At 29.6% G+C, this 23,965-nt stretch overlaps 3 pseudogenes across 2 annotated transcripts; 2 read left to right on the top strand and 1 right to left on the bottom strand.

Annotated features, from left to right (window-relative positions):
• Window positions 1-3,996: 3,996 nt before the first annotated feature.
• Window positions 3,997-5,245, bottom strand: LOC111298368 (pentatricopeptide repeat-containing protein At3g29290-like; annotated as a pseudogene).
• Window positions 5,246-9,196: 3,951 nt separating this feature from the next.
• On the top strand, window positions 9,197-12,096 carry LOC111298367 (dicarboxylate transporter 2.1, chloroplastic pseudogene; annotated as a pseudogene). Its single transcript, XR_016328449.1, has 3 exons — window positions 9,197-9,246; window positions 10,507-11,227; window positions 11,518-12,096. The product of XR_016328449.1 is annotated as a dicarboxylate transporter 2.1, chloroplastic pseudogene (transcript).
• A 1,944-nt stretch (window positions 12,097-14,040) lies between these two features.
• Window positions 14,041-18,997, top strand: LOC111295433 (phytosulfokine receptor 1 pseudogene; annotated as a pseudogene). The gene has a single exon (XR_016328689.1). The product of XR_016328689.1 is annotated as a phytosulfokine receptor 1 pseudogene (transcript).
• The last annotated feature ends 4,968 nt before the right edge of the window (window positions 18,998-23,965 follow it).

Genomic DNA, 23,965 nt, shown 5'->3' with positions numbered 1-23,965 from the left:
CTAATTTATTATTGTTTTTTAAAAAGTCTAAATTTTAATTCAAAATTTTAATTTATTATTTTTATAAATTTATTATTTTTATTTTATTATTGCACGAAAATAAATATCAATTATCATTATTGAAATTTTATTTAAAATTTTTCATCATATGGATTTAATTTAAAAGATATTTTCATATATAAATTTCTTAAAAAAATAATTATTCATGATTTCTATGAATTTCATTTTCTTAAAATAATTTTTTATTTATTTTCAAAATTTTAATACATTTTATTATGGCTAAAAGATTAATGTAAATTATCATTATTATTTTTTCTAAAATTTTTCATAATTTAGGTAAAAATTTTAAAAAATATTTCATACAAAATTTTCTTAGAAAATCAATCATTTTTAATTATTAAAATTTTCATCATTGGAATATTTTTATTTATTTTCAAATGTTTTATATATGTTTCAAATTTGAAAATTTATTGTTTTTAACTAATCAAAATTTATCTTAATTTAAATTTTAAATAAATAACAAATTAAAATAAATAAATATATAAAAAATAATTAAATAAAACAAATAAGATAATTAAAAATAAAAATGACTAATTAAATTATAATAATAATTTAATAGTATTAAATAGATGTTACATGAAAAATCTTTAAAAAAATTTTATAACTTAGTATAGTGTAGATGATTTTATTTAGATTAAAAGTTCTGAAAATGAGATTAAAAAGTCATGATGATAAATAAGACATATTCACATCAACATGTGTGTACTCTATCGCCTATTATTGCGAGCGAATGCTTTTATTTTATTTTCATTAATTATCTAACAATGATTACTTTCATACGTAAACTTCAATCTAGTACTTTGAATTTTTTTCCTATTGTTTTGATATTAAATGAAATTTACTAATCCAACATTTATACTATACCAAAATTTGGAGCGAGACGAAAAAAAAAAAAAAAAGAAAAGCAAAACGAAGGTTATGGAATGAAGTTTATTTAATGTATATTTAATATGTTTATGTAGGATTTAGATAGTTAAAAATAGATAATTAATGGATTTGAATAAAAAACTTATTATCCGTGACAGATTCGAAGCAAAACGGATACGAGTAGTACCCTTTGGATATTTAATATTCAAATTCGTTTAAATTTTAATAAATAGTGATAAATATCGATATCCAAATTCATTACCCATTTATATATGTAAAATACATAAAATTTTATACTTGTCGAAGGTTTAGGACTTTAAAAAATAAGTTTTATTTAAAAATAATTAAAAGTGAATTTAAATTCTAAATTAAATTTTGTTTATTTTATATTTTGACAAAAAATTTAAATAAACGGATATTTTAGATATTTAAACGGATTTGAATTTGGATAATAATATTAAATTTAAAAGGATTTGAATATGAATATTTCAAAAATAACAAATATCCACTTCATTGTCATCCTTATATGGTATCAAGGTTTTGGAACTTTTAAAAATTAAAATAATAAAAGATATTATTAATAAATTATAATAATTAATAATATAATTGTAGAATATGCCAACTCTTTTTAAAATATTATATTTGTTTTTCAAAAATCCAAACTTTTGAAGTCATAGCAAAAAAATTAAAAATAATTAAAATAATTAAAAGTCAAAAAAATAAAAAAAAATTTATTTTTTTCTTCTCTAAAAAATACAACTTTTCACCCACTTTTTTTTACCTCTTTTTTCTTTCCCCTATATGGCTTTTTTTGTATATGTCCAATCAATCATTATTAAATAAACTAATAAATAAATATAAAATAATTACTCCTTTTTATCTTTTCTTTACGCTCCTCTTTCTTTTATTTGTTTAAAAAAAAACCTGAAAAAAAAAAGTTATTCCTTTTGTCCCAATTTATTTGTCTTATATTGACTTTTACGGAGTTTTAAAAAAAACTTTGATTTTAATATATTTAATATTAAAATTAAAATTTTTTTTATAAAATTAAAATTTCACGATTCTTAAATGTTAAAAAGTAAACAAATATAAGTTTTAAATTTAAAAAAAAATGACATAATTTTGAAACATCCCAAAAAGGAAACATAGATAAAAAAAAATGGACAAAGAGAGTTTTTCATTAACCATAAAATGATGTTGATTTTTTCTCTTCCAATATTTATTTCATTGTAAAGGGTTTTTTGCTTTTAAACTTTTTTTTCCTATCTTTTAATTTTTTTATTGTTCAAATTTTAAATGTTTAAAGAAATCATACGATTGAATATTCAAATAATTATTAGGTTTTCTTAGAAAAATGTCTTTTAATCTTGTTGGAGTTTCTAGCCTTGTTCCTTTTCCTAGATGTTCCACAAGGTTGACTACCACCTCTTCATCCGCCATTAAAGCTTACTCATAAGACATTGAGGTTCTTGGCTCTTTAGTCTATGATCCATATCTCTTCTATGTTTTATATTGACATTGTTTAATTAAATTCTTTTTAGTTTGTTTGCATTTAGATAATATTGTTGAGATTTGACTGATAGAGTGGCGAATCCGATTTTACTAGGAAAGCTTTTTTTCTTATTCAATTTAGCCTTTCAATAAGTGTAGTTTTTTTTTAAATTAAGCTTTGAAATTTTGGCAAAAATCAAGTATTGCTATTCCTTTTATCTAAAGGATTTTAATTTTTTTTTTAGTATCGAAAGCAATATGAATATCATACATTTTTTGGGATTGGATTTTTATGAAACTAATGCGTGAAGCTTGGCTTTGTACGGTTTGTTATAATAATTTTTTGTATTCTATTGAATTGGAAGCTTATCTTTGGTTAATGGAAGTTTAAAAAACATTGAGTTTAAGCACAAAAAAGAAAGTGCTTAGGTAGACTGTTCCATCTTCAATTGCCTTGTGATGCTTTCTAGTTTGCACATAGATAGTAGCAACAATGATCACACTAAATTCAAGTTGAAACAAAAAAATAAAAGTTATGAATTTTGGTATAACCATTCTATTAGAAGCATTGATAAAAAAAAACAATACTACTCACCTGAAACATCTTGATAACATGTAAGAACACATCTTTTTTTTTCCCTACAATGGTGTCAGCACAAACTTTCAGTTCTAAAATCTGTAATACAAAGCATATGACATAAGAGGAAAAAATTCATTAATTTTTAATGAACAAAATTGTTCATGATTATAAACAAGATTGTTCACGATTACTAAAACCTTAAGATATCAAAGTCACAGTTTCAAAAAAGATCAAATCAAAGAAACGATAGTTTTAGAGTCTATCCTGCATCCTCATGAAATATAAATTTCTATCAAGAACAAAAAATTTGTGTATTATGTATGAGAAAGGGAGTTTAAAGCTAGCTTAATATAAATCATTGAAGAAAGAAACTTACAGTATGACAGTAACTTCATAATCTCTAGGTGAAAAAGTTGCAATGCCTTCAGTTCAACATGAGGCATCTATAACAATGTAAAGAAAGCCATTAAAGCCAAAAATGATATCAAATTAACTATCCATGACTTAGATGCTCTACCCACTTAATATCTTTTATATTTAATTAGCTCTTTCAACTTATCAAGAAAAAACACAAAGCCATTATCATCGATGTAGCAAAGATTGCTAGTCTTTTAACCATCTATTTGAATTAAGAGTTGATGCTGTAGTTTTTACAATATTGAGATAACCTATACAATAGTAGGACACTAAGAATCAATAAAAGAAGAAAACACATTAACTAAAAAAAAAAAAAATTAAAAACACAAAAAAAAGGTCGAAGTGTTAGGCAGGTTTATTACTGCTATGACTTTACTAGCTACAAAGGTTACGCTTGATAATGTCTCAACTTTTCTATTCGACTTGAAGTCATTTAGGCAATTGACAAAATATAACATAACACAACAACTTGAAACTAAAACCTACTTCAAATTTGCCATTTGCCAACGTGCTTGTCCCATTTAAATGCTCACTTGGCCAAGTTCATAATTTCTTCATGAAACCTTCTATTTTTTTAGTTGTTACATATTTTTCTTTTTGACTCCATCAAAAACCAAATGGCATGTCCGATATTTTGGTGTTATATCTTTCCTAATCATCTATTCATACAAGTTGTAAGCCTATTCACTTCTATTTGCTCTACAAAGTCCATGAATCATTAGTGAGTAGATTGAAATATCAAGGCTAAGATGATGCTTGTTAGCTATATCATTCAATAGTTTGCTCAATAAACTATCTATTTTCCTAGTTTTAAAGCATAACTTAAGCAATGGATAATATATCTAAACTCCAAGCTTACAAATTTTAAAAATTTTCATATCCGAAAAGAGAGTTACGTCCTTCTGTTGTTGAGAATGATGACAAAGCATAGCAATCATGTAATTATACATCAATGTATTTAGGGTAATACCATTCTTTGGCATCTTTACCTTAAAAACTTTAATAGCATTTTTCACTTGGCCTACTCACTCTAGTGTATGGATTAAGATGTTGTAAAAAAGTGTATCAGGTGTACATCCAGCAATTTTCATTCTCAAAACAATTTGCAAAGCTTCTTAAACTTATCTACCTTTGATAAGAAGCACATGACAGTGGTGTAAATAACAAATTTGGGAAGACGTAGCCATTTCATTAAGGAGTTAATAAACTTTTTGAAAGTTATACTAGCAATAATATATCTGAATGATAGTTGAGTAGCTAATGACAGAAGGGTGACAAACATGCCTCTTCATCTCTTGAATTGTCCATGAAAATAGTAAATGTTTAAGCATTAGGTGCAATGTGTGAAAAATTTTAACTTGAAATAGTAGCACCAAATCAAGTATCACAAACTAAAAATTCTAATGCAATTTTGACAATGAAAATAACTAAATCAAAGCATGGAGAGAAGGAAACTAACCAACTGTCATCCACTAAAGAGGCCGAATCGCACATTTCCCTTTTTTCTTTAAAGCCACCATAAGCCATAACAATATTTGAGTCACTATTTGAGCCAAAAATAGATCAAAATCACCTTATAATTTCATCAAAATTTTTAAAAAAATTAACGAAATTTTTTATTTCAAAAAAGAAAAACTACGAGTTAAAATAGAATTAAAAAATACACAGATGAAATTGATAGGATCCATTCGCATACTTGGCATAATCTCTATTAGCTTATCTTCAACCATAAATTCCACTTGATTTCACCTAAAAAAAAAGAGATAAAATCACCAGTAAATTTCCCTCAAACGATGTATAAAGGATAAGAAGAGAAGAGAAAATGATCATTTCGACAAAAAAGAAAGAGATGTGAACCAAAAAAAAATTTACTACCTTCTTCTCTACCGAAAAAAGTTTCTCCTTTCTGACTTCTTTTGCAAAAACAAAACAAATGTTCTTATTTCACAAAAACACACAACAGATTTCATCTTCAGTAGCCATGCAAAGAAAGCAAAGGAACCTTTTTCAGAACCAAACCCAAAAATTGGAAAAAAAAAAAAAAAACTTCTTTAGAAAAGGGAAAAATTTATGAAAAAACAAACTTAAAAAATCATACACATGGCAACCTAAGGATTTTTTGGATTCTTTTTATATAAAGTAATAAAGATTTGATCTAATAGTTATGTTCAATGAGGGAAGAAAGTTTTTCAAGCTATATCAATAACGAAAAAGAAAAAGGAATGGAATACCTAATTTGTTTATAGTTGTCAATCAATTAAATTTAGTTTAGAAAGAAATAAAATGAATTTTAATTGAGGGAGATTGTTTTTATTTATTATTATATATTTTTTATTTTGATCAAAGTATAAAATAATTATTTTATTTTTTAGACAAGTGTCAGCAAAAAAATCCTTGGGGATAGTTTTCGTATATTGTATAGATTTGGCAAAACTATATAAAAATGGTTTTAATTTTGATTAGAATGTGAGATTCAGATCATTGGTTTATATGATTATTTTTAAAAATGATTTATTTAATATAGTGATATGATTTGAAAATAATATAAAAAGTACTATTTAAAAATTTAACAAAAATTACATATAAGTTTAACAAAATATATTTTTTATTTAATGTATCAATATAAATTTTACATGATAATTTTCATGTTTTGCATGTGTTTAGCACAAACTAAATAGGATAGAGTTAAAAAATTATCATATTTAACTACAATTTTCTTTGTAACAAAACATTGTATAAAAATTTTATTATTTGATTTCAATAAAATTTTAAAATATCATTTAGTGATTACTTAAAACTTAAAAAATAAAATGAAATAAATAAAGGGGAAAAGGGTGAGGTTTACATGATCAAACAACTTTAATGTCACCAAATCCAAAACCATTCCACATCATGGAAAGGAAGTATGGCACATTTCAATATCAACCAAGTATGGTACATTTCAATATCAACCAACATGGAAAGGAAGTACTGTACATTTCAATATCAACCGGTAGACAGTGTTACTTCTCGTTTTCCTATTTTTTTTACAAGATTTTTTTTTTGGATTTTTTTTTTTTTTTGATCAGGCAAGATTGAGTCTAGCCAGTTGGCAATGTGATGTTATGGCAAATTAAACGATCATCATAAACATTTGTCATTAGTGAAGAATGCCAAAGCTGCAAAACAGTACAAGCATTTGTTTTCGCATTACAACACAAAATAGGCGGCTTTTAAACTTTAAAGTTTGCTATTTTATTTTTATCTATATATTTAAAATTATTAAGAATTAATCATTTTTATTAAAATTAAAATCTAAAAAATTTAGGTACAAACAACTTGATTTATGTAATTATTTTTAAAAAATGATATTTAAGTTTAGAATTTAAATTTTAATATTTATAATTTTCCTTTTCATAAGTTTTTATTCTTTTATAAAAAAAAATTAAAAATTTAACATTTTATCCATAAATCATACACTTATTAACAAATTATATATGAATTTTCATATAAAAAAGAGGATCATATTTTTAATTAAAAAAATCTTATTGCCTTGTGAAAAGTTATAATTGACTATTGTTATATATTAATTCAAAATTCAAACCCCAAAACAATTTTCTTTTGTCTACTATATGAAAATTCTAACACGAATAAAATATTTGTTGAATAGTTCTAGAGCGGGTGAAGAAAATAATGATAGGGTGAGTGATCCAGTTGGATAGTTGATAAGGTGATGGAATCAGATAAAATTAAATAATTTTTATTAGAAATAATAGTAATAATAAGATTAATTATTATACTCAAAAGATTAAATATTATAATTATAAAATTAAAATCAATAATAAAAAAAATTTGAATGAAAGCACAATAATGATATTAAAATTAGATATGAAAATTAAATCTTTCAAAAGCAATCAATTGTTATAATTATTTTTTTTCTCAATTTGACATTAAAATAATCTATCATTCAATAGCCATATTAATGAGGAAATATACCTTGTCATTAACAACGAGTAGCACTAAAGTCTTCAATCATTATATCATTTTCCTATTTTACATTTCTAATTTTCAGTTTTTTTTTTAACATTAAAAGAAGATAGAAAATTTACCTCTTATTTTGAAATATTTTTAAAAAATTGAAGAATGATAGAAACCCGTGATTTGATTCAGTAATTTTAAGTACCATACAAAAATTATGAGAAAAAAATCATAAATAGGTTTTGAAAAAATATGTTTTATATTTAATTATGTTAATATAAATTTTAATACAATATTAATTTATTTTATATATGTTTAACACGTATAAAATATGAGAAACACATTTAATTAAGACCGTTACATATATATATATATATATGAGCATACATTTAACATTTATAAGACACTTGAATCATGTTAAACAAGTTTGATATATTTTTTATATTTATTATAATTTAATATAATATATAAAAATTATTTTAAATTTTTAATTGTGATGTTTAATTACATATTTAATAGGGTAAAAAACATAAGTGTTCACTCAAGTATATAAGTGTTCTTAAAATGATCATCAAACTATTCATTTTTTTTAATTTAATAACTAATATTTAAATAAATATGTTTTTGTGTTTTTTTAATCACTGAAATAATAGTATGTAATAGAAATTTGATAGGTAATAGAATTTTGACAGGATATGTCACGTATGATGCCAGAAACCATGTAGCACGCCCACATAAAAAAATTGTCATGTTGGATCAAATTGGGTCAATTGACCCTATCCTTCTTTTCTTTTTCTTTTTTTTTCTTGCCAAAACTCACAGTTTTATATAAACTATAAAAAACCAAAATTTATTTTATCTTATAATTTCTTTTTTTATTTCTTTGTATAAAAACCTAACTTCTCTTCAAAAAAACTAAAATTTAAAATTTAAGTATTTATTTGAATAAAAATTAAATTTTAAGATTTTATTTAGGAGCAAAATAAAAGTTAAAGGTTTTATCTGAATAAAATAAAAATATAAAAACTTAATTAAGTAAAATGATAAAATTCAATAGCTTTTTTATTATTTTAGCATTAATATTAATGAATAAGATCTATGCTACTATAGGTTAAAAGAATCCCAAAGGGATTCCAACGTTCACAGCTATCCGGCTGGATATTTATTGGGACTTTAATTTTAATATTTGAATTTGGATTTTATTTGCATGGAAAGTTTAAATGAGCTCATAAAAAATAGATGAATCAAATAAAATTAAAGTCACAAAATTTATAATAATGAAATATGGTAAATAATTAATAATAGATGAAAATATGTATAATTAAAATAAAAAAAATATTTTATTCACAAAACCTCTTACATTCTTTATTCATTTCAATATAGAATATAAAAATAGAGATTAAAATTTTCAAAGAATGAATTTCAAGGAAATATATGATGATATTAAATAAAAAAATAATTTCATTAAATTTGAATCGAAGATTGATTAATCATTTTATAAAATTTTTAATAAATTATTTGTAATAAATATGTTTTTTGGATAATTTTATTTATAATAAATTCAAATTTTATGAATTTTTAATTTTAATTAATATTAAATTAAAAGGGCCCTTTCTAGTGTATCAAGATCAACTCTTCTTTCGTTCTTTTTTTAAATGTGGATGGTTTGGGCCATAAAGTTGACTACCATGTTGTGTCCAGATTTCTCAGGACTGAAACAAATCTTAAACCCATGCCCAAATTGAGGGGAAAACCCAATAGGCCACATACATTTACAATAACAACACGTAGGAGGCTTTTCAGATCGGGTTATTTGGGCCGTAGATGTCTGAATTTCGTTGCCAAAAGCAACCGTCCCCTTTTCCTAAACTTTTGTGCCATGCATTTACAATAGCAATAGACGTCTGAATTTCGTTGCCAAATGTAACCGTGCCCTTTTCCTCGACTTTTGTAACTTGTAATAGTTGTCGTATACTTCACTAAGCCATATTTAGAAAAAATATATATAAAAAGTAATGAAATATGAGTTAATATTTTTTGTTTATAAAGTTTAAAATTTTCATTGATTATCTATAAAAAAGGATTTTTTTTAAATGTTTGAAAATTTTGTTTTTAGATAGGATTGAAATTCTTTTGAATGAAAGATGATTTTGAAAAGATTCAATAGATTAATCTTGCAAATCAGTTAAACAAAAAATTTGATTTATCTCTTTAAATTAAAATCCAAACTTTTTTTATAAAAAAAAAATTTGATCGTAAATCTTATTAAATTTAGGTCATGTTTGATAAACAAGATTATGATAGGATATGATAAGATAATATTATAAATAAGATTATATTAAATAATGTCATTCGATTTTATGTTTGATTTGTGCAAAAATTAAGATAAAATAATTTATTTATTGACCAAAATTATCATTTCTCAAAATTTATATAATTTAAAATTTTAATATAATTTTTAAGTATATAATATGACATGTAAGTTTAATCTTATAAATTAAAAATAATTCCTTACTTTTTCAAATGATAGAGTTATCATATTGGCATAAGATATTTAATCCTTTTAATAATCAAATCATTTTATTTAAATGTATAACAAATATATGATAGGATAATTAATATTATGTCTTTCAATTAATCTTATGTGCAAAACTTAACTTTAAGGAATAATGCAAGCTTAATAGTTGTATCATATTTTTGGTTGCTTTATTTTTGTGGGAAAGTTTAATTTCTTTTTTCATTAATTAATATTCAAAAATATATATTAAAAAATAAAACAAATACCACTATTATCATTTTTATACGCATTGATGCAAGGAATCAATATTGTTAATGTAAGAATTATTAAATTATGCTCGTTATTAGGAATGGGAAAAGATTCTTTCAATTACTAAAAAGTAATGAAAATTTTTATTAATTTGTTTGAAGGTAAATAATATATTTTCATTTAAATTTATAATTAATATTTGTTTAAATTATTTTTTATTTTTTAATTAAGTTTTATTAATTTTTATATTCAATTTCAAATTGTTAAATATCAATCGAAAGTGCATTATTTACTTTTAAATAAAATAATGAAAATTTTTACTGTTTTATAAATAGTAAAGAAAATCTGGTCCCATTGGTATTGTCAGTGTTAAAAGCTCTCTTCTCGAAATCATCCCAACCATCCATTTCCACTCCTCTTCATTCCTTACCATCCGTTCTCCTATGAAACCTTCCTTACTTTCCCCTCTTCTCAAACAACCCAAGCCCTCGTTTCTCCTATCCGCGCCATTTCTCAAAACGACAACACCCAACTCCCTGAAACGACATCCCCTTCTCAAGGACTCAAACTACTTCCTTTCTTTATCTCAATTTCCATAGGCCTCATTGTTCGTTTCCGTGTCCTCAAATCAGTCCAAGTAACCCCACAAGCCTGCCAACTCCTCGCCATCTTTTTTATCCACAACAACTGGTCTCGTCTTAAGCCCCTTACCCGACGGAGCATGGGCTTTTCTAGGCCTCACAATTTCCATCGTCACCAGAATGCTATCGTTTACAACCGCCTTCAGTGCCGTCACCAATGAAATCGTTTGGTTGATTGTCATTTCCCACTTCTGCGCTCGCGGGTTCGTTAAAACGGGGCGTGGGGATAGGATCGCTACTTTCGTCAAGTGGTTGGGAAAAAGCGCGTTGGGATTGTCTTATGGGCTGATTTTGAGCTGACTTTGAGTGAGGCCTTGATTGCGCCGGCGATGCCTGGTACTACTGCGAGAGCTGGTGGGATTTTCGTTGTCCCTGTCTGCTGGGAGTCGGGCTGGGGATCCGTCATCTCGGAAGCTTGGGAGTTATATAATTCAATCTGAGTTTCAGGTTGGCCATATTTCTAGTTTATTGGTGATGATCACCTGTTTAGTTTATTTATTTTTAATTGTTAATTTGAATTTATGGGTGGGAATAATTAATTTTATAGTGTTAAATTGTGGAAGTAGACTTTTGTTACCGTATTAGATTAACCTGGATTCTGTGTTTTAATGAGGTTAGGCTCTTTGATTTCTCCGTCCCATTTGAATTTGTGAATATCTTTGTTTCTATACATTGTTAATTTTCTCGTTGCATTAGTACCTTTGATTCATGCATTACTCATGGATCGTCTATGACAGTCTGCTGGCAACTCTAGTGCTCTTTTCCTGACTGCTGCGGCTCAAAATTTGCTATGCCTCAAATTAGCGGAGGAGCTTGGAATTATTATTTCAAGGCCCTGGGTTTCGTGGTTCAGGGCTACTAGTTTACCAGCATTTGTTTCGCTATTGGCTACTCTGCTTATTTTATACAAGCTTTATCCTCCTGAAATTAAAGATACCCCAGAAGCCTCTGTAATGGCAGCAAAGAAACTAGAGCACATAGGTCCTGTCACAAGAAATGAATGAGTTGTGGTTGGAACAATGCTGCTTGCAGTTACTCTATACGTCTGTGGGTAAGTGTCATCTCATCATACCAATTAAAGTTTCTTTGGATTCGAGCTGAGAAATTGATGTCTTCGTATCTAATGTTTTTGTGTACATGAAATTTGTATATGTGTATCTATTGAAATACCTGTGTCTTCCATAATTCCCTTGTTAGTTGTTACACTTTCTTTAAGAAGCTGTGCCTTTGTGAAGTTCTACTGTCAAGTGAATGTCATAATGAGGATACCATCTATTACTTTTGATGCTTATTTTGAAATGAATGTGTGATTACACATATGACATATCAGTTATAAAACCAGGACCTTGAGGACACCAAAAATAGGTAGAGGAAGTTTTAGATGCATCCATGAACTTAAACTTCAATCAATTGGGGGTTCGATGCTTTTGAAATAGTTTATACTGAGGAATTTAATTTGAAGTATTGAAGAATGATTGCTCATAAAAATGAGCAATCATTTGCCCTTCGCAGGTGGATTTTCTCACCAACATGCTAATAAGATTTTCACTTTTAACTGATTGTACTTTTTAGTTTTTCTGAATATACTGGTTTTGCTGGCAGCAGCAATTTTTCGTACACAGTGCCATTAAATATTTGAAAATTGGAAGTCATTCTTTTTAAATGTTGCATGCTATATTGCCCTCCCATAGTTTAAGGCAATAGAAAACTTTCTGTTGATTTTGGTTTTGCCAGCATGAATCAAATTCTTAGATTTGACTTGTATGCTTGTATAGCTCTAACCATTGTTCTTACCATTCAAGGATGATATCTATGCATTGCATGCTCATAAGCTGCACTGAAGCTATGGTGTTTATGGTTTGGTATTTGCTTCAGAATAAGTAATTAGTTTTCTGATTTGTTGATATTTCCTGAACCATTACACTGAGAGACTTTTGGTATACCAATTGTTGTGGCTGCAATGATTGGTTTGGCAATACTCCTTTTGTTAGGAGTGCTTGACTGGGATGACTGCTTAAGTGAAAAATCAGCGTGGGATACATTGGCTTGGTTTGCTGTTTTGGTAGGCATGGCAGACCAATTTACAAACCTTGGGATAGGGAGCTGGATGGCTGGTTGTGCAGCTAAGATCTTTCAATCTCTTTCTTTGAGCTGGCCTGCTGCATTTGGTTTTCTTCAGGCATCCTACTTTTTCATCCACTACCTACTTGCAAGTCGACTGATCATGTAGGAGCATTATACTCTGCTTTTCTTGCTATGCACTTGGCAGCTGGAGTGGCTGGTGCATTAGCAGCGCTGGCTTTTGCTTGCAGCGTCAATCTTTTTGGTTCCCTAACACATTATAGCAGTGGTCAGGCTGCTGTTTACTATGGAGATATGTCTCTATATCCTCACAAACTTTTTATGGACTACGTATTTCTCTCTCATGCATTTGTGTACACTTGCATGAGCTGCCTTTGCACACAACCACAAAGCCTACTTTTGCCTACAATTATTAGTGCTAAATGTACCTATCTCCTCGTGTGTGGACGTGCATACCCATTTGGCAAAAGATGATTCTCAAAATTCTCATGTCAATTTCCTTATTCTGCTTTTCTCCTATATACAAAAATGGTGAATTTCTTTCAAAAGCATTTGCAAGTCATCCACGAAAACAGAAAATATGTTAGGTAGTTCTTGGTATCATTTTTAAAATCATAATGGTAATGTAATTATCGAGTCGATCTTATTATCACGGTGATCTTATCAATCTTGATTTGAGATCGTTTTGTTTGATTGACAATTATTAATTTATATGAATTAAAAATCACTTTTTTTGGTATTATTAAAAATTAAACATTATTTTATATAAAAGTGACAAAATAACCATCTTTATTGTAATAATTATACAAGTTAATAATTTAAATGTTGTTTAAAGATAATAATCCGTGAAACTTAATAATATTTTATTTATTTTATAATAATATAATTGAATTTTTAAATATATTTATTTATTAAGTAAACAAATTTTTATAATAAAATTCTATAAAAAAATTTAATTAGAAAATAAAATTAATCTATTAAAATTATAATAAAAAAACAAAGACATTATATTATATATAAAACATTAGAAAAAGTAAAAAAAAAAATACACAAATTATTTTTAAATTTATTATAACGAATATAAATTTGAAAATATATAAATTTATAAAATAAAATAGTTGCAATTTTAGGATAAATCAAAATTTTAATTTATATATTCAATGAGTAATATTGATTAGTATTATTTTTACATATCATTTTATTTTTATGATAAAAATTTCACATCTTTTTGAAAGAGAAATATATCATTCTGACAATAATTTGATTACTCTCTATTCAAGATCAATGTCATGTAAAATCACTAAATATTTATCAAATATGATTATTTTTATGTGATCTAATCACCGTGTGAAGATCATCATGATTTTTAAAGTGATTGCTCCTTACCCAGGTAGTGTTTCTTTAATTAAAAATTTTCTTGGGTGACTGACAGTTGTTTTGCTTTTATTTAAAGATGGATATGAAGACCTGCCTGACGTATTCAAAATGGGTTTTGTTTATTGCCTTGATTAATGCCATCGTCTGGGGTGTTGTTGGAACTTTCTGGTGGAAATTTTTGGGCCTCTACTGATTTAATTACCCAGTGAGTGTCATTCTTCCCTGTTGTAAGAGGTCAGATTTTGGGAACAATGGAGCTCAATTTTCTTCACAGAAAAGTTTTTATAGTTATAGCTTTGGCTCTTCTCTCTCTCTTTTTTTAATGTTTTAACTGTTTATTTACTTTTCGGCAGGTCTATATTGCTTATTTAAATATAATTTTTTTAGAGATACATTTCTTTTCAATCCATCACTGCTCTTTCATATCTTCTTTGGTTCTGTTATTTGAGGTGCAAACTGTAACAGTTCCCTGTTCTGCTAGAAAACCTGCCGGGTTTGCTGGTTCAGGCAAGCTCCATGGATGACTATGTGAAGAAACTGGTCTATTGCCATATTAGAATTTAGGGAAAAAGCAGTAACCATTTATCTGGAAAATTATCAGGTTGGAGAACTTCGTGAAAAAAAGGTGGATAACCCTGACAAATGGGAAAAGGATAAAAAATTGTAGCGCTAGCCGAAATTAAGGAGATGGAATAATTTGGATGAGTTACTATAGTCTATAACCCATTGTCAGCAGGAAAGGAACAAATCCCCAAGCCACTTTGACAAATGAGAAAAGGGGCAAGTCTCATCAAGAGGAAAAAAAAGGCAGCAAAATCAGTTTAAGAAATTTATCCAAATGGCCCCTTTTTAGCCTGCGCGTTCTTGAGAGACCGATGCTTGCGTCCTTGCTTAGAAGATGGATCATTGGACACAGATGCTTCCGTTGTCCGTACATAAAGAAGAAAGGCTTCGTCTTCAAAGTTCACATGATCTTGTCTTTTCTTTTCTTGGGTGTGAAACCTAACTGATAGGACTTTGTTCTGGTAATGGCACATGTCATTGACAAAAGTATTTCTGGTGACAACTTACCAATAGCCAACACATTGTCGCCCGCCATATGCCCCTTGTCAATGGTTGGGTGGCACAAAGATTGAAAAATGCCGTGACAGTTACACTTTTTCTCTAGTTGACATATATCTCTAAAAAATGATGCAAAATCCCTGTCAAAACGATCGTTTTCTCAAAGAAAATTGATCAACAAGAAACAAGCAACGATGCAAGAATTATTCGTTATTAAGTTGACTCCTCTATTGTAGGTTGTTAGATATTTTCATTTATATATTTTCATCAGGACATTGAACGAGCAAAAGAAAAATAAACCTTTTGATTTAATTAGTTCCACTTTTATGCTATCTATCTACTCTCAGTTTGCACCCTTTGGTATACCCGATTGCCATGTCTTTCCCAAACTTCTATTTGGTTGTCATCCTTCTAGTGTTCCGTTACCACTCTTGGATCTTGAGATCTCAAGAATTAACATGCAACTTGAATGATTTGATAGCCCTAAATGGATTTTCTAGCTGTCTGGAGTCAGATATTCTTGGATGGAATAACTCTACTTCTGATTGCTGCACTTGGACTGGTGTCACTTGTGACAATTCTATTGCGCTGAGCAAAAGAGTGGTCAGTTTAGAACTTGGCAGCAAAAAGCTGTCTGGAACAATCTGTGATTCCTTGGCAGGTTTACATCAACTGAGAATTCTGAACCTTTCTCATAATCTGCTTCGTGGCTCCCTTCCAACCAAGCTGTTTCGCATGCAGAACCTGGAAGTCCTCGACATAAGTGACAATAGTCTTGTTGGTAGAATCCCAGAAGAAATTCATTTATCCTCTATACGGTATGTTAACATTTCCAAGAATAGTATTTTCGGTCCGATGGATGAAAATCTCTGTAAAACCTCACCCCATATCCAGTATCTTGATTTATCAGTTAACAACTTCTTCGGGGAAGTTTCTCCAGCTTTGGGAAACTGTGCTTCTTTGCAGTATCTCATTCTTAAGGGGAATAACTTTAGGAGTTTGCCCAAGGGTATCTTCCGGCTGCCAAATCTTAGGGTATTACATCTTCAAAATAACAGTTTCTCTGGGCCACTAAGTTATGGGATTGGTGATCTGTCTAACCTTGTTGAATTGGACATCTCCTCTAATTCATTTACAGGAGTTCTTCCAGATGTTTTTGGGAACCTTGGAAAGCTTCAGCTGTTCTCTGCCAGTTCAAATAACTTCATCGGATTTTTGCCCATCTCAATGCTGAACTCTCCATCGCTTACAAAGCTTGATCTCCACAATAACACTCTGAATGGTCCAATTAATCTCAACTGTTCTGCCATGACTCATCTCAATTCACTTCATCTTGGTTCTAATAATTTCCATGGTTCAATCCCGCATAGTATGTCCTCTTGCAAGAGCTTAAGCATGCTGAATCTTGGCCACAACAACCTTCGGGGTCAGGTCCCTTACAATTTTAAGAATCTTCAGGCCCTGTCAGTCCTTGCACTCTCCAGGACCAACCTTGTCAATCTGTCATCAACCCTTAAGATTCTGCAGTACTGCAAAAACTTAACTGTTCTGATCCTTAGTGAAAACTTTCGGGAGGAACAAATTCCCAGTGATGTGAATTTGCAATTTGGAAGCCTCAAGGTACTTAGCATTGCCTATTGTGAACTAAGGGGTTCGATTCCACTATGGTTACTTGGGTGCAACAGGTTACAGTTCTTGGATCTGTCAAGAAATCAGCTGAGCGGAGCCATTCCCTCGTGGTTCAACATGTTCAAATATCTTTTTTACGTGGATTTGTCCAATAATTCTTTCACAGGTGGGATACCAAAAGGCTTAACTGAATTACAGGCCCTCATTGACATGAACATCTCATTGGAAGGGCCTCCCGTGGGCTTCCCTTTATTCAGAACCGGTATAGGTGGTGCAACTTTTCTTTACAAGAATATTTGGAGCTTTCCACCAACTTTAGACCTGAGTTACAATATGCTAAGTGGACCTATTTTGCCCACTTTTGGGAATCTGGTAAGGCTTCATGTTCTAAATCTCAATGAGAATCACCTGTCAGGATCGATTCCAGAGAGTCTGTCAGGTATGAGAAACTTGGAAATTTTGGATTTGTCTAATAACAAATTATCTGGAAAGATACCTAATTCACTAGTGCAGCTCAGTTTTCTGTCAAAGTTCAGTGTGGCATATAATGAGCTTTATGGGGAAATCCCTGTAGGAGGTCAGTTCATGACTTTTCCATATTCAAGCTTTGAAGGGAACGATGGCCTTTGTGGTGGAATATATAGTCAATGTCCGCATGAGCATACTCCTATTGAATCTCCAGGTGAACCAATGACGGTAGTTGGCTCTCAATTTGGATATGGAGTTGCCACTGGTTTTGTTCTCACTATTACCATCTGCTTTGTGTCCGGTTGGATCCTTCCAAGAGAGGCACCATTTGAACAGGGCTCAATCCAAGACACACTGTTAGCAGCTAGAGGTAAATCTAGTCACCATGGCTAGCGACCTCTCTGCTCGTTTTGTTGCCCTCTTTTTCGTCTGCTTTATATCTTTTCAAGTTTAGACTGCATATTATGGACACTCTTTCTTAAATTCTTAAAAGAACTCTTAAGATGGCATAATTTGATCATTGCTTATTAGACAATTGACAGTTACATAAGGTCTTTTCCGAGAAAAAAAGTTAGGGGGTATGAAATCTGAAATTCAACCAACTCGGTAAAAGTTCACTGACCGTGTGCAAGGGCTTTTTCCAAGAAAAAATGGAAATGGAGTGTGGAACTGGAACAGCTTCAACTGCTACTCCTGGACAGGCATTACTTGCGATTATTCTGATTTAGGTAAAAGCGTAGTTGGGCTAGAACTCGGGCGTAAAAGACTCGCAGGAAGAATCTGTGAGTCTTTGGTTGGGTTGGATCAACAGAGAATCTTGAACCTCTCACACAGCTTCCTTACCGGTTCTTCTTACTTATATATATATATATATATATATATATATATGTAAATGTATATATATATATATATATATATATGTAAATGTATATACCTTCCTTACTGGTTCTCGTCCTTCCAACTTGTTTTGTTTTCAGAACCTGATTGTCCTTGACTTCAGTAACAATTATCTCACTGGTTCACTTCCAGGCGACATTCATTTACCGTCGGTAAAGTATTTTGACCCCCCAAACAATGATTTGTCTAGAAGTTTACCCTAGAAATTTGTAGATTTTCACCTCATATCCAGTATCTTAATCTTGAAAATTACCTTTTCTATGGAGAAGCTTCAACATGTTTGGAGAATTGTACTTCATTGCAGTATATTTATCTTAACGGTAATGTTATATCAGGAACTTTTCCTGAGAATATATTCAGCCTTCAACATCTTAGAAGACTGAACCTTCAAGACAATTAAGATTTCAGGGCCTCTTGATTGCAGAATTGGGAACCTCTCAAACCTTGTTGTATTTGATATCTCAAACAATGTCTTCTTGGGAAGTCTTCCAAATGTTTTCGGGACACTGAGAAAGCTAGAGTATTTCTCTGTCAGTTCGAATAGATTAAGTGGCCGAATGGTTTATTGCTGATGCGATAAAATAATCTCAAATAATATTTTAATCGAATGTCATGTAGCAAAAAAAAAAAATTCCTTTTTTGTGTGAATTTAGTAAGAATCAAACTAATAGAGTTAACAAATAAATCACCAAACCACAAACATAAAAATACAAGTAATTAACATGAAACACAAGCAATTTACATGAAAAACCTCCAAAAAACGAGGGATAAAAATCACAGGTAATAACAAATAATTTTTACTATCAAAATAATAGAAATACAAAATTTTCTCTAGCCAAAATTAGAAGTATATAGCCACAATATCTCAAGATTAAACAATTTTGATAAAGAAACAATCTTGTAAAAGAAAATTGAAGAAGTCTTAGCAAATTTAAGGATTAACAAATACTCATGAAATCAGTAGGTAGAAAATTTGAAACTCAATCTTTGCCATTTAGACAAAAGAACAATAAATTATAAATACACTAATGAAATTTTAGCTCAATCAAACAACCAATTAGCATCGATCAAATTACCTGACCGAAACTATACAAAACCCTCTTGTCTCTTTTTTTTTTTTCTTTATTTTGCAGCCACAGTTTCTCATTTCTTTTTTCAACCATGTAAGGGTTTAAAACCCTATAACCAAGCATGAAAAGACTAAAAAATCCTCGGTGAACAGGCTTTAGTTTTAGGCCACCTCCACATGGAGGAAACTAAGCCCAAGAAATCTCCCTCTTTCCAACTACATGGAAGGAATTGCCATTCTTACGATCGAACAACAAATTTCAAACTTTTCCCTTGGTAGTGTCATTGTTAACATATCAGAACCATTGTGATCGATATAAATCTTCTCAAGTTTAAACAAGTTATCATTAAGAGCATCTTTTAAACAATGGTACCTCATATCAATGTGCTTTAATCTTAAATGAAAAGTAGAATTCTTACCAAGGTGAACTGCACTTTGATTGTCATAAAATATCACATAACATTGTAGGTTGAAACCGAGTTTCTATATGAACTTTTTCATCCATAACAACTCATTACATGCTAAATGGCTACCACATATTCAACCTCTATTGTATAAAGTGCAATGCATTTCTGTAGTTTCAATTGCCAAGATACAACCCCACCTGAGAATGTAATCAAATAACTTGAAGTAGACTTTTAGGGAAAATCAATATCTCCTGCCATATTTGAATTAGTGTAGCCAACTAACATTGGTTTCTTACTTTCAAAAGTGAGTCTTAAGTCAGAAGTACCTCATAAATATCTCATGATCCACCTAATTGCATTCCAATACTCTATTCTTGGATTTGACAAAAAGTGGCTAACAACACCAACTGCATGGGATATGTCTAGCCTAGTACACACCATTACATACATTAAACTTTTTACTGCTGAAGCATACAAAATTCTTTTCATGTCTTTCATCTCCTTAGCTATAGAAAAGCTTTGATTAATACTTAGCCTAAAGTGTGTAGCAAAATGAGAGCTAACCACTTAAACTTGATTCATATTGAACCTTTCAAGCACTTTTTCAATATAGTGCTTCTACGACATATACAATTTCTTGGTTATTCTGTCTTGATAAATTTGAATTTCAAAAATTTGATGTGATGGCCCCAAGTCCTTCATAGCAAAGGATCTACTCAATTGCTTTTTTAACTAGTCAATTCTAGAAGCATTCTTACCAACAATCAACATGTTATCAACATAAAGTAGTAATATGATAAAATCATCATCAGAAAATTTTTACATAAACACACAATGGCCAACAGTAGTTTTTCAGTAGTCTTGTTCACCCATAACTGACTCAAACTTCTTATACCACTGTCTCGGTGCTTGCTTCAACCCATAAACACTTTTCTTTAGCTTGTACACAAAATCTTTTTTATCTTTTACTATGAAATCCTCTAACTGCTCCATATAAATCTCTTTGTCCAAGTCATTATAAAGAAAAGTAGTTTTGATATCCATCAGCTCAATTTCCAAATCAAGACTAGCTGCTAAACCCAGAACTACATGAATAGATGACATCTTAACAACATGAGAAAAGATTTCATCAAAGTCAATATCTTTCTTTTGACTGAATCCTTTAACAATCAATCTAACTTTGAAACATGGCTGTGAAGTGTGTTCTTCTTGCTTTACTCTATACACCCATCTATTTTTCAAAACTTTTTTTCCTTTAGGTAGGTTTACTAGTTTAAAAGCATTATTCTCTTACAAAAACTTCATTTTATCTTGCATGGCATCAACTCACTTTTTCTTGTGTTCATTTTTCATGGCCTTTGCATAACATTCGGGTTCTCTCTCGTCAATTAGTAGCACATACTCATCAACAGAATACCATGTAAAAGGCTATCGATCTCTAGTAGATCTCCTGAGTGAAACTTTTGGTAAAACCTCTGGTTGAACCTTTGATACTGGTGATTGTTCATGGATATCATTACCCATCTCAACCTATGTAAAACTGGTATCAACATCACCTATATTATATCAGTTATCCTCAACATCTTTAACCTTTGTAGGCATATGTGTAAGAAGAACTAGTTTTAAGTTAATCAAACCATCATTGCACTGTAAAACTGATGTATCAATCTTTTGAATATCTTGTATGGTTTGGTCTTCAACAAAAACAACATCATTGCTTCTCACAAGTTTCTTTTGCACTGAATCATAAAACTTGTAGCCAAACTCATCCTGATCATAACCAAGGAACACACACTATCTAGTCTTGACATCCTAAGTTTGGACCTCTCATTTTTGGGAATATGCACAAAAACCTTGCATCCAAAGGTGCACAAGTGATCATAGGACACATCTTTGCATAACCAAACTATATCTAGAACATCAAAATGTAAAGGAATACATGGTGAGAGATTCAAAATATATACAATTTTATTCAAAGTCTCACCCTAAAAAGATTTTAATAACTACTTTGTGAAAGCAAATATCTCACTTTTTCTATTAGTGTCCTGTTCATTTTCTTAGTTAACCCATTCAACTGATGAGTTTTAGAAGGTGACCCTTGATGTCTAATACCATGTTGTCTGCAATACCTATCAAAATGTCTAGTGTACTTACCTTCATTATCAGTCCTTATGCATTTCAATTTCAACTCTATTTGTCTTTCAACTAAAATATAAAATTGTTTAAATACATCTAACACTTGGTCTTTTGATTTCAAGGTTTAATCTCATATCTTCCTTGAATGATCATATATAAAAGTCACAAAATAGATTAAATCACCAAGTGTTTTTGTTCTTATAAGACCACAAACATCAGAATATATTAAATCAAGTATACCCGACTTTCTTGATGGAGGGGATATCTTGAATGCAACTTTGGTTTGTTTTTCTACCAAGTAATGATCACACTTCTTCAAGGATACATGTTTCATTCAAAAAAGAAAAATTTTCTTGGCCAAAACCTTCAAACCCTTCTCGCTCATGTAACTAAGTCACTTGTGCCAAAGTTCAATTGTATCATCATTATCTACTGCATTGATAATGGAATTAGATACCTTTGCTTGCATCAAATACAATGAAGAGCACTTCATACCCCTAGCTATAAGTATAGAACCTTTTGTGAGCTTCCATTTACCATCACTAAAAGTGTTGCCAAACCCTTCATCATTAAGCTTCATCGTAGAAATTAAATTCATGTGACTATTGAAAACATTTTAACATTTTTCAAGACCAATGTAATGACATTATTGGTCTCAAAGAGCATATCTCTCATTCCAATAGCTTTAGCTGAGCCATTATTACTCATTCTAACACTTCCAAAATCACTAAGTGTGTAAGATACAAAGTGATCTTTCTAAGATGTAGCATAAATTATAGCACCAATATCAATCACCCAACTAGTCTTATAGCATGCAAAATTAACAACATGATCATCATATAAAATAAGAAAGTCATCTCTAATAGTAGTAACTTTATCAGCATCATTACCATCACCATTCTTCTTTTTTCTTATCTCTATTGTTATCTCTTTTCAACTTTCAGCAATATTTTCTTATATGCCCTTTCAAATCACAATAATGACACTCAACATTGACAAATTTATTGAATTGACTCTTGCTTTTGTCTCTATTCTTTGGACCTTTACTTTTACTCCTCCCTTTATTTTCTGTGACTAAGACCTCAAACTGTAAAGTGGAACCTTGTGACTTTCTTCTCATCTCTTCATTCAAAACATCACTTTTAGCCAAATCTATAGTAATAATACCATTTGGGGTTGAGTTAGATAATGTTGTTCTAAACATCTTTCACAAGTCCAGTAGTGTACCAAGAAGCCATAAGCCCTGTATTTCATATTCAAACTTGAGATTCATGCCAGCCAACTAATTAATAATACCTTTATATGCATTTAAGTGATCTGTCATAGAGTTTCATCTTGATATTTCAAACTCATCAATTGCTTAATTAAAAACAGTTTATTATTCTCAGTTTTTCAAGCATACAACTCCTCAAGCTTGTTCCAAAGAGTGCATGCATGTGTTTCTTCACTAACATGGTTCAAAACATTATCATCAACCCACTGTCTAATATAATCACATACCTGTTGATGAAACAAATTCTATTCCACATCTGTTTTATTTTTAGGTTTTTCAGTGACAACACAAACAAATAATAATCTTTCACGTAAAACAAGTCTTCTATCTTCATTTTTCACACGTGGTAATTTGAACCATTCAAACTAATCATTCTACTTGTATTGACTTCCATTATTCAACATAAAGCATAAATTAAATAGTCTGAGCTCTGATACTACTTTGATGGAATAAAATAATCTCAAATAATATTCAAACCGAATATGTCACGTATCAAAAAAATTTTAAATTATCCTTCTTTTATGTGAATCTAGTAGGAATCAAATAAATAGAGCTAACAAATAAATCACCAAACTACAAGCACAAGGATACAAGCAATTTACACGAAAAACCTCCCCAAAACGAGGAGTAAAAAATCACGAACAGCAGCAAATAATCTCTATTATCAAAATAATAAGAATACAAAGTTTTTTTTAGCTAGAATTAGAGATATACAATCACAATATCTCAAGATTATACAACCACAATATATCAATATTAAACAATATTGATAAAGAAACAATCTT

The sequence above is a fragment of the Durio zibethinus genome, chromosome 16 (genome assembly GCF_047325235.1).
Source record: "Durio zibethinus cultivar Kanyao isolate XHJ-2024 chromosome 16, ASM4732523v1, whole genome shotgun sequence".
NCBI lineage: Eukaryota > Viridiplantae > Streptophyta > Magnoliopsida > Malvales > Malvaceae > Durio > Durio zibethinus.
The sequence above is the reverse complement of the archived record's forward strand: the minus strand, read 5'-3'. Positions and strand labels throughout refer to the sequence as shown.